This window comes from Anomaloglossus baeobatrachus, chromosome 5, assembly GCF_048569485.1.
Source record: "Anomaloglossus baeobatrachus isolate aAnoBae1 chromosome 5, aAnoBae1.hap1, whole genome shotgun sequence".
Taxonomy (NCBI): Eukaryota; Metazoa; Chordata; class Amphibia; order Anura; family Aromobatidae; genus Anomaloglossus; species Anomaloglossus baeobatrachus.
Genome location: NC_134357.1, coordinates 400,727,461 through 400,741,388, shown reverse-complemented (window position 1 = coordinate 400,741,388; position 13,928 = coordinate 400,727,461).

Sequence of the window (13,928 nt, the reverse complement as noted above, 5' to 3'; positions counted from 1 at the left end):
TCCTCCTCCGCACCTGTCTCTGGTTAGTGGGTCCCCGTGGTGTAGAGAAACTGGGGGTCCCCGTCTGGTGGTATTATTTCACTGCTGTCTGCCTGACGGTAGCGTGCACCCTGTGGGGTTGGAGTCTCTGGTCTTGTCCCCGGTTCTCCGTTTGCTACTGAATCTTCGGATTCTTAGGGTCAGCAAGGTCCTTGATGGTCCCCTTGCTGTGCAGGTGTTAACAAGTCTGCCTGGAGCTTCTGCTTGTCCTAAGGCCCTGTACCCCGTCGGTGCGTAGTTCCGGGAGTAGTCCACCATACTCCACCATACTCCACCGGCAACTACTCTCCTGGGCACCAGGTTACTCCTCACTACAGGACAGTCCGTCTCCATACCTTCATTCCTTCACCTTCACTCTCTTACTCCTACTCCATTACTATCTCTTTCTCTTTCACCACAGTCCGCCCCTCCAACCTGGTCAACTAGTGGACTGGACTGGCTTCACCTCTAGGCGGCCATCCTTGGGTCTGACCCTAAGATGGGTACCATTGTATGGGGGATTGTTGGGAAAACTGGGATTGTGTAGTGTTTGTGTAGCTCTGGCACTGGATTTCCGGGTCCCTAAGGGCGTAGGCCCTGCATCCCGGTGGGGATGCCGTACCTTGTAGCTCCCTGATGGCTTCAGGGGCACTACATTATCATACATGTATATTTAAGTCAGGTACAGATGGCTGTAATGTGGACACATTTTAGGGATCATATCATGGCTATGCTGCCAGAACGCTTGTGGTTCTATTGACTTGAGCTTAGATCACAAATGGTTTTAAAAAAAATTAAAATGGAACTGTACTTTCAACAAACTTTGCACAAATCAATAGTTCATGACAACATATGAAACTATGTAATATATCTCATCAAAGAACTTATTTTTCCACATACAGTATGAGACTCTTCTTCCTTTCCTTCCTGCCCCTGAACTCACCAATGTCACTGAAGAAAAACCAAACAGTTCATCTCTGTGTTGGGCCCACCTCACACATCCATTGCAAAAACACATTGGTTTCAAGGTCCATTTATCCATCTGTGTGTACATGTGTGTCATTCATGTGTCATCAGTGTGCTATCCGTGTGACATCCTTATGACATGTACTGGAAGAAAAACACATGTCGCTGAAATTAATGTTTTGGCTGTGTAAAATGTGTGCAGAGATACATAAAGGATAGATAGATAGATATGGGGTGATCCATGGGGGAGGCACCAGATATTGCAGAGGGGCCAGCTTGGATATTAGTTCCAATGGCAGTAAAGGGTAGTGTCACGGTAGCTGAAGTGGGTCACTAGACCCCTAAACACTTCCCTCCTGTCCACAATGTCGCTGGCGGAGGAGTGGACGCTGCACTCACCCACTGCTCGGGTCCGGCTGCTGCTGCTCGGTGGTGGCTCGAGTGGTGGGCCAGATCCGGGGACTCGAGCGGCATTCCTCGCCCGTGAGTGAAAGGGGGTGGTTTGGGTTTAGGGATATTGTCCGTGACGCCACCCACGGTTGTGGTGAGGTTGTGAGGCTCTGGCCCTGGGAACTGTAGCCTTGGCGGTGACTGTGCTTCCCTCTATGGTTTGAGCTGTTGCCTTCAATCGGGACTTGACTGCTGGGAAACCCCGGAGGTTCCCTTCGCTAACGGATTTGACAATTTCAACGGCGACTCCTAACCTTGTCGGGGTCCGTAAGCCCTGCCGGATGGTGCTGGCTTCTCTTTGCTCACCGGTCCGGTACCGCCGGGCCACCGCCCGTCCACGGTCCTTACAGTTTGCTCCAATAGGCCTCTCCTGCAGACGGTCACCACCGTCTGCCAACCTTGCTGTTCCGTCCGGGCCACACACCCGGACGCTGTCAGACTGCTCAGCTACCACTTCACTTCACTCCTCTCCAAAACTGAACTCCACTTAACTGAACTGTTTTCCCGCCTCCAGGACTGTGTACTCCTCGGTGGGCGGGACCAACCGCCTGGCCCACCCCCTGGTGTGGACATCATCCCCTGGAGGAAGGCAACAAGGATTTGTGTTTGACTTCGGTGTGCCTGACCGGGGTGTGGGGTGTGTTGATGTAGTTCCTGTGACGTCCTGGCTTGTCCAGGGCGCCACAACAACATTTGTCAATAGTGGGAGGTGGCACTTACAGAGATGGTACAAGACCTCCCGAGAGCGCTCCTATGGAGGTGGTGTCTGGGTACAGGTGTTTGAGCGTCTGTGATGTTTGTACAATCACAACCAGCCAGACACATGGGTGAACTTACAAACATAACACTTTACTGAAGGGAATAATAGGATACCGTCTGTCTCATAGGGTGCGTGCCCATGATCAGTGTTTGTAGCGTTTTGTACACAGCATGCTTGAGCTGCGTCCAAAATGCAGCCTTGTACAGTACAAGCACAGTGGATGGGATTTCTAGAAGGTCAGTGGCCACTGTGCTTGTTTTTTCTGCAGCAAACACTGACCTACGGTGCGTCTTTCCAAATCGCAGCATGTCAATTGTTTGCTGTGGATTCGCATGCGTCCTCCATAGGAAAAACACAAGCGAGAGACTCACGGACCCGCTGCATCTGTGATGCCCTGAACTAGCCAGGTAGTCACAGGTAGACCCCCACATTACACCTGTCCCCCAATAAGGTAACATTAGCCAACCAGTAAAACTTTGTCACCTCCTTCAGTGCTCGATGGACACACCAGGGGGCGGAGCCAGGCGGTTGGCCACGCCCACCGAGGAGTTCAGAGGGCCTGAGACAGGAAACACACAGTCAGATGAGTTTTAGGCTATGTGCCCACAGGCGATCGCACCTGCAGATGTATCCGCAGGTACGGCCGCAGGTTTCCCGCAGCTGCCCGCCGGCATCCGCAGCTATTTTTAGCTGGATTTTTAGCGGGATTCCAGCGATATAGCAGCGGTAAACCTGCGGACTTTCACGCGAATTACCTGCGGACGTCCCGGCCTCTATCTCCATAGTGGAGGGCCATGATTTCCGCAGGTAATTCCGCGGGAATAATTGACATGCAGTTATGTGTGGCTGAGGGACATCCACACCATGTTCCGCAGCCGCACATTCCGCAACGTGGACACAGACACTCCCCATGTCCCATAGGATAACATGGGGAGTGTCTGTACATGCTAAAACCTGCGGATTTATCTGGAAAATCCAGATAATTCCGCAGGTTTTCCGCGGCAAATTCCGCAGAAACAAGCTCCTGTGGGCACATGGCCTTAGTGTTGAGGAGTGGAGGAGGTCAGGCCTGTAGGACAGGCCTGTGACAGTCTGACAGGTGCCGGGGTCGGAGCCCTGGTACCTTGGCTAGGAGTTAAACAGTGGCCTTAGCCTACAGGAGCCAGGAAGATGGCTCGGTGGATCCGTGGTGGACCGGGATAGGGTAGTGGCATCGGTGCTCCGTGATTGTGTCACGTGGCCGTCGATTGCGGCGCGATCCCAGCTGGAGTGCTTTAGATCCCAGTCTCAGACTTTGACAGCGCAATCTAAGGGGCTAAAAGGAGCTAACGGATGCGGAGATCCACCGGCACATCCTTGCTTGTGAAGGGGTTAAAGGGAATGTCACCACATTTGAGCTATCTAAACTATTAATATGGGCATACCAGTTATAGAATGCTGAAAAAAGTCATACATGTATGTCTCATATCAGATGTCTTGTGGATAAATCATCTTTTATCTAATATATAAAGCGGAGTGTATGTATATATGTATGTATGTCCGCTAAAGGAATTCGCACCGTTTCATGTACAATCACGAAATTTGCACAGACACTCCATATGACTCAGGGAATGTCATAGACTATGTTTTGAGGAGAAATGTTAACCCCGCGCTTTACGGTTATTTGCCAAAAAACCTGCCTCCATTAAAGTTAATGGAGCTGGAGCCACAGTGGTAAGGCCCTTTTTATTGAAAACAATATTTGGAGGCGGAGTTATCTTCCAGGCAGCATCCGCCCCATAGCCTGGAAGAGGTCATTTACATAAAGTGATAAAAAGATAATTTATCCACAACAAAGTCATCTGATATGAAGCAGACAGGTATAACATTTTTCAGCATACTATAAACTGCATGCCTATATTAATAGTTTAGAGAGCTCCAATATGGTGACCTAGTCCAGGTAATGCTTCGCTGATGTAGGGAACTTCATGGGTTGGCTGGTGGTATGTAGCTATTCACAGTTTTGGTGCTACCGTTCCCTTTTGCAGGGGGTAGGATAGACAGAGTTTATGGCAAAGAACTCATGTTACGCTGGTTCTGGCTGGAAGCCCATAGGAAACCAGTATGCAGGAGAGCGTGTGTTCAGCCTTATCTCTCCTGGCTGTAGGAAGCTTCAGTCCTTTGTGGAGGTGATTATATGGAGAGAAAGCTGTCCCCTCAACATGGCTGAGATAGAGATTCTGTGAACAGTAGTGATTCTCACTCTCTCTTGACTAGACTGGACCAAACATGTTTGTACCAGTTTACTGGACGTGTCAGCATACCTCCCAACTTTTCAAGAAAGGAAAGAGGGACAAAGTATGCGGCGCGCTGCGCGCCGCGGCAATTTTTGGCCACGCCCCTAGCCACACCCCTAGCCACACCCATTTAGCAGTAAGGGTCATTCAGCAGATGCCCTGGACTGTTCATTCATATTTATAGCAGTCAGAATTTTTTTATATTTCTATGTGTCACTATATGACATGTTGCTTATTTGTGCCTATCAATCCGTGTTCACACGTTGCATAAATTCTGTTTCTTTTTGTTTCTGTCTGCACCAAACTACACAATAACAATCTTCTCTGTTTTTTTGGTTCAGATGTGAATCTGCGTTTTTAAGTGTTTTTATCGTACAGAGAAGCTTTTTCCTGCATTTTTTAAGCTCCACATAGAAACCTCCAGAGAAACCCCCCCCCCCGAAAACCGCAGAATTCAGGAGCGTCTTTTCATGGAATCACATCCACTTTACTTGGACAATTAAACACAGCAGAATAAATGTGCAAAGAAACAGCAGAAAAAAATGCAGCATTTACACTACATGTGAACAAGGACTAAATTTCCAAGCAAAGTGGATGAGACATCCTGAAATCTCCGCTCCTGGTGCGTGGAAAGACGCCGCTGAACGGTGCGGATTTGGTGTTTCTTTCTTTATAAGCTTCAGGATTCACATCAGCAACAAACATGTATCAAATAAGGGGAACAATGCATAAAAAATACCGCAAACACGCAATAATCAGAGAACATTGTTTTTGCACTCGTGGCGCGGACACCTGCAGAAAAAATGCCGCATTTACGCTATGTGTGAACACGGCCTCAGTGATCCATTTTTATTACATTTTTTATGGGTTTTAATAAAGAAAAATAATAAATTGCGCCTTTTTTTCCCGCCATTTACCGATCCCCATAAATAACCTGATCGCTGTGTTGTTCAGGTCATTACGATTACAGGGACACCAAATATGTCCATGTTATTTGCTGATTTGTGATGTTTATTATTTTATAAAAAAGTGCAATAAAATTACATTATTCTATTTTTTTTATTATTTTAGTAACTTTATTAGAAGAAAAAAAAATCCTCTTTTCCTCTCCCTCCAGAATACAGGAGATAGAGATGCTGCTCTGTACAATGTAGCTGTGTCCTATGTAATCTGCTGTGTAAGAGGCTGCATTGTAGGTTCATTTATGTGAAATCCTCCCTCTGACATCATCAATCCTAGTGGCTCAACAGCTAGAGCAGCTAGGAAAGCCAGGAGGTTGCTGGACACAAGTTTTGAACGTTGCTGGTTTGAATCCAAGGTGGTGAAGATAAAAAAAAAAATTGTATTTGTATTTTTTTCTTCATTTCTTTATAGTAGTTTTATGGGAACAAATGAATCTGACTCTTTCACCAACAGTGAGATACAGTATTTATCTATCTATCTATCTATCTATCTATCTATCTCTATCCCTCTATCTATCTATCTATCTATCTATCTATCTATCTATCTATCTCTATCCCTCTATCTATCTATCTATGATTCTATCTATCTATCTATGATTCTATCTCTCTATCTATCTATCTATCTACCTATGATTCTATCTCTCTATCTATCTATCTATCTATCTACCTATCTATGATTCTATCCCTCTATCTATCTATGATTCTATCTCTATCTATCTATTATCTGTCGTGTATCTATATATCCCTCTATCATCCATCCCTCTATCATCCATCCATCCCACTATCATCCATCCCTCCCTCTATCCCTCCCTCTATCTCTCCATTCATCCCTCCATTCATCCCTCTATCCCTCCCTCTATCCCTCCATTCATCCCTCCATTCATCCATCCATCCCTCCCTCTATCCCTCCATTCATCCCTCCATTCATCCCTCTATCATCCATCCATCCCTCCCTCTATCCCTCCATTCATCCCTCCCTCTATCCCTCCATTCATCCCTCTATCATCCATCCATCCCTCCCTCTATCCCTCCCTCTATCCCTCCATTCATCCCTCTATCATCCATCCATCCATCCCTCTATCCCTCCATTCATCCCTCTATCATCCATGCATCCATCCCTCCCTCTATCCCTCCATTCATCCCTCCATTCATCCCTCTATCATCCATCCATCCCTCCCTCTATCCCTCCTTTCATCCCTCTATCCCTCCATTCATCCCTCCTTCTATCCCTCCATTCATCCCTCCATTCATCCCTCTATCATCCATCCATCCCTCCCTCTATCCCTCCATTCATCCCTTCATTCATCCCTCTATCATCCATTCATCCCTCCCTCTATCCCTCCTTTCATCCCTCTATCCCTCCATTCATCCCTCCTTCTATCCCTCCATTCATCCCTCCATTCATCCCTCTATCATCCATCCATTCCTCCCTCTATCCCTCCATTCATCCCTCAATTCATCCCTCTATCATCCATCCATCCCTGCCTCTATCCCTCCATTCATCCCTCTATCCCTCCATTCATCCCTCCCTCTATCCCTCCATTCATCCCTCTATCCCTCCATTCATCCCTCCTTCTATCCCTCCATTCATCCCTCCATTCATCCCTCTATCATCCATCCATCCCTCCCTCTATCCCTCCATTCATCCCTTCATTCATCCCTCTATCATCCATTCATCCCTCCCTCTATCCCTCCTTTCATCCCTCTATCCCTCCATTCATCCCTCCTTCTATCCCTCCATTCATCCCTCCATTCATCCCTCTATCATCCATCCATCCCTCCCTCTATCCCTCCATTCATCCCTCAATTCATCCCTCTATCATCCATCCATCCCTGCCTCTATCCCTCCATTCATCCCTCTATCCCTCCATTCATCCCTCCCTCTATCCCTCCATTCATCCCTCTATCCCTCCATCCTTCTATCCCTCCATTCATCCCTCTATCATCCATCCATCCCTCCCTCTATCCCTCCATTCATCCCTCCATTCATCCCTCTATCATCCATCTATCCCTGCCTCTATCCCTCCATTCATCCCTCCCTCTATCCCTCCATTCATCCCTCTATCATCCATCCATCCCTGCCTCTATCCCTCCATTCATCCCTCCCTGTATCCCTCCATTCATCCCTCCCTGTATCCCTCCATTCATCCCTCTATCATCCATCCATCCCTCCCTCTATCCCTCCCTCTATCCCACCATTCATCCCTCCATCCATCTTTGCAGCTGAATAACCGGCTTCTGGTGTCTGACCTGCAGTATATAGGTCAAGATAACAAAATCTTCCTTTTGGTTTCAATAGAGGCAGTAGCTCAGTGGTTAGAGCTGCTGCCTTTGAACCAATGACTCACGAGTTCGCGTCCCGGCTGCCCCGAAAATCCAGAGCCGATGATAATTTAATTTAATTTTTTCACTCCACTGAGGAGGAGCTGGGACATCAGCTGTGAGCCGCGGGAGTGCGGGACAGCCCTGAGAAATCGTGCAAGTCCCGCAGAATCCGGGACGGTTGGGAGGTATGGTGTCAGCTCTGAGGTGGAGAGTCCTCCCAGCCATTTTCATGGCAGCTTGTTGTGAGGAGAATGAATACCTAACTTTCAAAAGCATACATTGACCAGTAGATGGCAGCAAAGTATATTTAAAGGGAAGGTGCCGCTTTTTTTATTTTTGTATCAATAATAGTGATTATGAAATCAAGTATTTTTAATACAAAAATAAATTCACTGTTTATTTAGTTTTTATTTAATTCTAGTTTTACTGAAATACTGGTGTAGTGACCAGAAAAGCCACTACTAATGTGTGTTCTGTATTATCTATGTGATTACATTTGTGACACCTATTCCCCACCTTGGGAGGAGGTAAATTATTTAGCGTTGCGCTGCCCTCTACTGCCTTGCTTTGGTATTGCAATTGATTTGAAAGCAAGGAAGTGGCTGTTGGGGGCGGAGCTTGAGGAGGCAGTTAAAAGAAAAAACGGTTAGATGCGGTTGAGTTGCTGTGATGCAGCAGAAAAAAAAAAAGAGACCTCCATTGAGATATGCGGGGAGTGTAATTATCACCCTATTCGGAGCGCCCCGTTTCTGCAACAACAGAGTACTGAAAAACGCAGTTAATCCAATTGATAGTGACATCCATCCTCCCAAGGCCGGGATAGGAAAAACGCTTGAACTAGTCCACTGTGTAAGAGATTTCTTTATTTATTGCTAGGAAATAACTGTCTATTGGAAATGGAAAAAACAACTTTGATTGACTAAAGGTTGGCTACAAGATTTCAGTAAAGTTCATCATTTACGTTTTCACAGAATCCTTGGTGTCTGTCTTCCTTCAGCGGCCTTATACCTGGCAGATATCACCACAACTCAGTCTCCTATCTCTGTTATTTTTCTCTTTATAATTTGCCACCTAACCTAGGGATTTGCTGGAGCCATCTGAGCCACCGTGACCTGAACATCCTCTGAGGTAGTGGGCCCGGCTTCTCACAAGGCGGTGCGGCAAATTACACTGGGTGCTGCCATCTTGGATTTGCTGTGATTAACGCCCTAGGCATAGAAGACCGTTGTCGGGCTCCGAGCCCTATACGTAACACAGAGACAGGTTCTGCTGTGAAATGGACAAGCCTCCTGGGCTGTCCAGATCACAGCAGAGGAAGGAGATCAGTGCCATCTCTGGAGCCCACAGCGTATGCTGCAGTTTCCCCCAGTCACCTGCTCGGGATGTGTGAGTACTGGTGCTGGGCCGCCGCTGCTACACCCCCCCCCGCTACCCTCACCTTTCTGCTACTCTCGTTTGGAGAAAAAAGCCCCGTAGGCTAAGGTAGCGCGAGAGCCGGAGGCAGTGACGAACTGTGACATCGTAAGGTTATTGCAGTTTACAGTGGCCGGCTCTCGCGCTATCTTCTATATGACCAAATCGCTATGAACTACAGATACCTTATGATATCACTGATCGGCACACTCGCCATCTCTCGTGGAGTGCATCGTGAAGTCTGGCAGTGGCTGCTGTTAAAGCCTATAGGGCTTTGTTCTCTGATTGAGGCTCGATATGCTGGGGAAATTAGTTGGAGAACGCTGTGCGACCTTCATGTGGACTACGTTGGAGCTGCTTGGAACTTTTTGGGGGAATAAATTGGTGAATGAGGGACTGTGTCCTGTCTTTATATCTTTAATTCTCCCTTTTTATGTCTTTCAGGTTTACTTTTCTGTACTACTTCAAATTTGTTGGACTACATTGGATCTTCATGGCTTTTTTATTTTTTATTAAATTGGTAAATGAGGGCTAGAGTCTAGGATGTTATTTTTAAATAAAATATTTTTTTTGTGTTTTTTTTCTCTTTATTTTTTCTCTACTGGACTAGTAATGGGGGTGTCTGAAAGACGCCTCTGCATTACTAACTCGCGGGCTTGATGCCAACTGACAATTACCAGCTGATATCAACCTCATAAACCATTACCCCAATTGCCACAGCACCAGAGTAATAAGGAAGAGCTGAGCAAAGGACCAGAATTGGAGCATCTAAAGGATACGCCAATTCTGGGGCAGCTGTGGGCTGCTATTTTTAGGCTGAGAAGGGCCTAATAACCATGGGTCTTCCCACCCTGATAATAAATACGGGCCCCAGCTTTCCATTTTACCTTAGCTGGTTATCAAAAATAGGGGGAATCCCAAGCCGTTTTTTAAAAATAGATATATATATATATTTACCCCCTCCCCCCGGGGATTTTCTGTTTTTCGTTTTCATTTTTTCCTTCCCTTTCGTTGAAGAGCCATAACATGAGGACTTGTTTTTTGTGGGACGAGTTGTACTTTTCAACGACACCATTCATTTTGCTCCAAGTGCAGTGAAATTGCAAAAAAACTGCAATTTCACAATTGTCATTCGGGTTTTTTACTTACCGTGTTCACTATATGGTAAAACTGAAGTGACAATATGATTTCCCAGGTCAGTACGAGTTTGGAGATAGATTTTCAAATGGGCAGAAGGGAAGTGATTTGAACTTTTAGTTTCCTTTCTCATATTTTCATTATATTTCGTTTACATTTTTTATTGATATTATTGAAAATGCAGTATACAAGTCATCTAATTGCCAGAAGTAGTGTTATTCCTCATGTACGCACAGGAGAGATTGTTCTCTAACGTTACTTGAAAGTAAAGGTAGCATTTAACATTTATTTATTTCAGCAAAGAAAACTGTGGGTGTTGTTAGTGTCGCAGGCGGGGGCGCTGACCACGTCAGGGGGAGGGCTACTCGAGGCGCTCGGATCCGGGATCGTGGCTGTGGCTCGAGTGGCAGCCGGATCCGGGGCTCGTGCAGCAGCCCGTCGCCCACAACTTAATAAAGGGGTTATTTACAGGGGAGAGTTTGTCAGTCATGCCACCCGTGGGTTGCGATGATAGTTTAGTGACACCGCCGCTGCCTTTGTATGGGGCGTCCGGGGCTGATGGAGCGGGGCAGCAAGATGGTATCCCCTCCACGGGTAGAGGAGGTGTAGTCCCGGGGCCCAGGTGTCGGTAGGAGTAGAATGCTGGACCGGATGACACCGGTGTACTCACAGTTTTCAAATAAGTCACACAAAGTCCAAGTAGTAAACCAAGTGCCAGATACCGGTAGTCTCCAGAGGGGTGTGCTCGGGTCCCACACACCGGTGATCAGAACAGGGGCCCTTCCTCCTGCACTCTATTTTGGTGTCTCGTGTGTTGATTAGTTCGCATGAAACGGGGTAAGTCCACTCCCGGTGTCTTTGCTGTGGGAGCTGTGGCCTGCGAGATCTGACCCTTGGGATTTTTGCAGGCACTTGCAGACGCCCTATCCCCCGCGTTGGGCTTCCGTCTCGCTCTATCTGGGCTACTCGTGGGACAAGACGTGGAATTTTGTCCCCTGCTGGTTAATTGGAAAGGTGCCTGAAGCTGTCCTCGCCCTGGGGTCCAGGTACCCCGACCGTGCACGGCCTCCAGACCGGATTATCGCTGTTGGCACCGGCGGGCTACAACCCGGCCTGGTCCACTTAAGGTCTCCCGCGACCGGATCTCTGTTGCCTGTGGCCCTGCTCTGCCGTCTGCCACCTAGTCAGCTCAGGTAGTCCGGTAGTCCGGGAGCTACAACCCCCGACTACCACTTCACTCCTCTCACTTCCTCTGTCCAGACTCATCTGTCTCCACAACTCAACTGTTCCCTCCCCTGACACCTCAGAACCCCTAGGTGGGCATCACCATCTGCCTTGCCCCGCCCACTGGTGTGTCCCTATTGTCCTGGGGGGGTGACTAGGCTTTGTGGCTGGTGTTTGTACCTGTGTGTGGGGTTGTGTTGGTGGGACAAGGAGGAGGGGATCCTGCATCTGGAAGATGGATGCAGTCTCCTGTGACAACCTGGTTTTGCCAGGGCATCACACTAGCATATTATTGTCCTTTAGTATTTTTCTCCTGAACAGCTATACAGTATAGATATATAACAGCCACCTAAAATTGTCCTGATCATGGTCATCTACAAAGATTGATATTTCCAATTTAGTGACCCAATGAAGCCAACTGTAATCCTAAAGGGTACTATACACACTGCGACATCGCTAGCGATCTCGTTAGCGATGTGAAATTCTAGATCGCAAGTGCGATCTTTTGGGATCGCACATAGGTCATTTTACGCATGTGCGATCTCGAAAGATCGCACTTGCGATCTAGAATTTCACATCGCTAACGAGATCGCTAGCGATGTCGCAGAGTGTAAAGTACCTTTTAACTCTCCATTCTGACAAAACAGATTGTTTGTGCCATTGCAGCTTTAGTTCCATTCAGTTGAGTGGAGCTCGGCTTAAATACCAGAGACAACCCATTGATACCTGTAGCGTTATTTCTGGAAGAAAGCAGACATGTCTTCCAATCGTTTGCAAACATAGTAATATAGCTAAACGGACTCTGTCAGCAGTATTTCACCTCCAAACTATGTCTATGAGCATGTAGCTCTTTCAAAGAAAACACCATCAGTACTTTTACATGGCTAGTCTGCTCTTCCATTACTGAGAAATCAACTTTTGAATTAATATGCAAGTGAGGCTGAAGAGCTATTTGTAGACCTTAAGCTTCTGTCACTCCAGGTCTATCTCCCACCAAGCACCATCTCCTCCTTTTTGACTGACATCCTCTAGGCTGTGTGACTCTAGCAAATGAGCTATCACTAAAGCATGAGTAGGTGATGCTGGGAGGGGAATAGAGCTGGAGTCACAGAAGCTTCAGATCTACCAAAGCCTTTCAGCCCCATTTGCATATCAATTCAAATATTATTTTCCCAGTAATAGAGAAAAAGACTGTTTATTTAAAGGTATTCCTGGTCAATTTCTACAAACAGGGGAAGAAATTTGAGGACACAGTATGGAGAGAGCGATGGTGGGATGGGCGTGAACACAGCATGGGAAGCGAGGGATAAATGTATGTAGACCCAGTATGAGGAGTAAAGGGGATGGTTGCGGTCACAGTGTGAGGATTGAGAGGGGATAGGTGTGGACACAGTATGGGGAGCAAGGGGTGAATGTATGCAGAGTATGAGGAGTGATGGGGAAATGAGTGCAGACTGAGTATAAGAAGTAAGGAGGGATGAGTGTGGACACAATATGCAGAATGAGAGGGGTAATGTATGCGGACACATTATGAGCATTGAGGGGACATAGGTGTAGACACAGTATGGGGAGCAGGGGGGGAATTTATGCAGACAGAGTATGAGGAGTAAGGGGGGTAACGAGTGCAGGGGTAGTGAAGAGACACTATGGCATGAGAAAAATGTGAAGGGGCGACACAATAGAGACTGGCTCTAGTGTGTATGTGTGGGGGGTTGTATGGAGAGAGGACAGTGTGAGGGTATAGCCAGGAATGTACAGTATGCCGAGGAGGGGGAGTGTGATGAGGGGGCACAGTATAGAGGCTGTACAGTATAGGGAAGGGTACAATGTGAAAGGACACTGTGAAAAGGGAGCCCAGTATGGAAAGGAAAAGGCAGTGTAGAGCGCATGTATCATAAGAGAGACAGTGTGTGTCATATTTTGTGCAAGGAACACAATGATGAATAATTATTTATTCAGGCGCAGCATAGGGCAGATATTTTTATTCAGGACTCAGCATTATATTGACACTACTATTTTTAAGGGTATTGTGGCGGGATGTGCTACACATGACTGGAGAAGATGGAATTCTGCAGAGATGAGCTGTGAATGTGAAAAGTCATTATGGCATCAAGTTAAATAAAAGGAAGAGAATGACTGTGATCAGAGACAACGTCATCTATAAAGACCCTGGATGATTTGTAATATTGACTAATTCTCAACAGTACTCCCAATGGTCTGCAGTTTGGTGATGACTGATCAGAACAACGCCCAGTATCTTTGTACCATTATTAAGGACATATAGTATTAGAAGAGTTGTAGGTTCATGCAAAACAAATGTATATGACTCTGATCTGACATTACAATTGATGTACCAAGTACTGATGGTGGTTTTGGTGATGTATTTGTCACATTTTG